Below are 1,745 nucleotides of genomic sequence, written 5' to 3'. Positions count from 1 at the left end.
TGTTGTGACCGACAACAACGCCGTAAATCGAAGCGCAATGGTTCCTTTTAAGTACTCGGTGAGCAAGGCCGCTCAAGCCGTGTCAAAAAAATCGCTGGAAAATGATTTCGTGTTTCCGCACCCATCAGATCCCCACAGGCCATTGTTCTTTGCATTTGCTAAAATGTGTGCGGAACAACTGGTTAAAACAAAATGACCAGTGTTTCTGGTTCCCAGAGTTCGAACCAAGCACAGCGGGGCAGCGGCGCATGCAGTATGCGTATTTCAAGACAGTGAAAGACGCATATAATTTAAAGAGTGAGCAGTTACTCCGGTACGGCTACACGTTGTCTAGAAAACCTGTTTCCCCAACAGACATCGAGAAACAGAACGTTAAACCTGCTTTGCAGGTATTCAGCGGGTCCGGACCGAATGCACTTCTAGTGATTAGAGCTAAGCACAACCTGAAGCACCACGAAGAAACCGCCAGTTTCATTGATGTAATAGTAAAATGGTGGAAAGTTGTCAACGTAAAGACTCCTTTCAAAGGACTGAGACTAAGGGATGACTTGCAAAAGCCCGTCTGCCCTTCTCCATTGGACCCCAGGGTTTCCTCCTTGAACGATTTTTTGGACTGGTTGGAGGAGTGGAAGGAAAGGAGAGCGGATGCCTGTAAGTTGTCTAATGAGACACATGGCGCTCTGATTCAGACGACTCGGGCGTTCATTGAAATTTGTGCATATTGCTTTGACGAGCTCAAAATGTCATTTGTGCTTCTTGGGAAGTTCGAAACAGACCTTCTGGAAGACCGTTTTGGTTGCTACCGACGACTGGCCGGCTCACAGTATCATTTGTCCTTAAGGCAAATATATGAGTGTGAGAACAAGTTGCGACTGCAGAGCACACTACCGCAAATCAGCACGGCGTCCGCAGTCGACAACGACCAACATCAAAATTGGGAAGAGCTCCAAACGCAGGCAGAAGTGGAAAATTCAACATTGTTGTGACCCAGGAGGCGCTGTCAAAGCTGAAGGATGTCATTCCAGTGATTGCCTATGTTGCTGGTTACTCGTTTCACATCGCTGTGAAAAGGCTAAAATGCGACGAATGCAAACAGCTGCTTACAATTGACAAGACTGTCGCAGTTTCGCCCGAAAATCACATGTACAGTCTTGTCAAAGAAATTGACAGGGGAGGGCTGGTTTACCCAGCAATGTCAGCTGTGAATGCCGTGGCTCATAATTACGTTGTTGTGGAAGAGCTTTCCAAATGTGCCGAATTTCTAAAAGTTCGAAACCAACGTCAAGTGGCCACGGAACTAACACTGCAACTGCTCAGCGACGAGGAGCCTTCAGACTTCGACGTCTGCGAAAAGGGACACGCAAGTGAAGTTGTGCTGAAATATATATCTTGTGGTGCAGTACGAACGTTCTACTGAAGAACTTTTGCCGGCGATTAAACAACGAAGTGTCGGACCCGGACAACAAGACTAAGAAGCGGAAGCTGCAAACTCTAACAAATAAATGAAAAAAAAAACGCCGATGGGTGTAGAAAGCAGTGGTCTCTTTTGTCTTTTCCTTCTTAATTTTATTCACTATATTACACGTGTAGCCGCAAAAATTCACCCAAGCTCACAACTAATATAAGGACTTCTGTTGGAGCGTTCCTTCGCTTCCGCCGGCCCCATCCCGTCTACGTCACATAGGCAACCCCACGGCCTTGAGCCAGTCTAGGTAGCGTTGGATAACGCCGCTGTCCTCCTCGCC

The 1,745-nt window shown here is 47.2% G+C and overlaps 1 pseudogene; it reads left to right on the top strand.

The window, feature by feature from the left end:
- Positions 1–248: 248 nt before the first annotated feature.
- Positions 249–1,426, top strand: LOC144170475 (uncharacterized; annotated as a pseudogene).
- Positions 1,427–1,745: the final 319 nt, after the last annotated feature.

Source organism: Haemaphysalis longicornis, unplaced genomic scaffold (assembly GCF_048455015.1).
Source record: "Haemaphysalis longicornis isolate Haplotype H1 unplaced genomic scaffold, Haemaphysalis longicornis Haplotype H1 scaffold_1, whole genome shotgun sequence".
Classification (NCBI taxonomy): domain Eukaryota; kingdom Metazoa; phylum Arthropoda; class Arachnida; order Ixodida; family Ixodidae; genus Haemaphysalis; species Haemaphysalis longicornis.
Note: the sequence above shows the minus strand (reverse complement) of the source record. Positions and strands in the feature narration are given on the sequence as shown.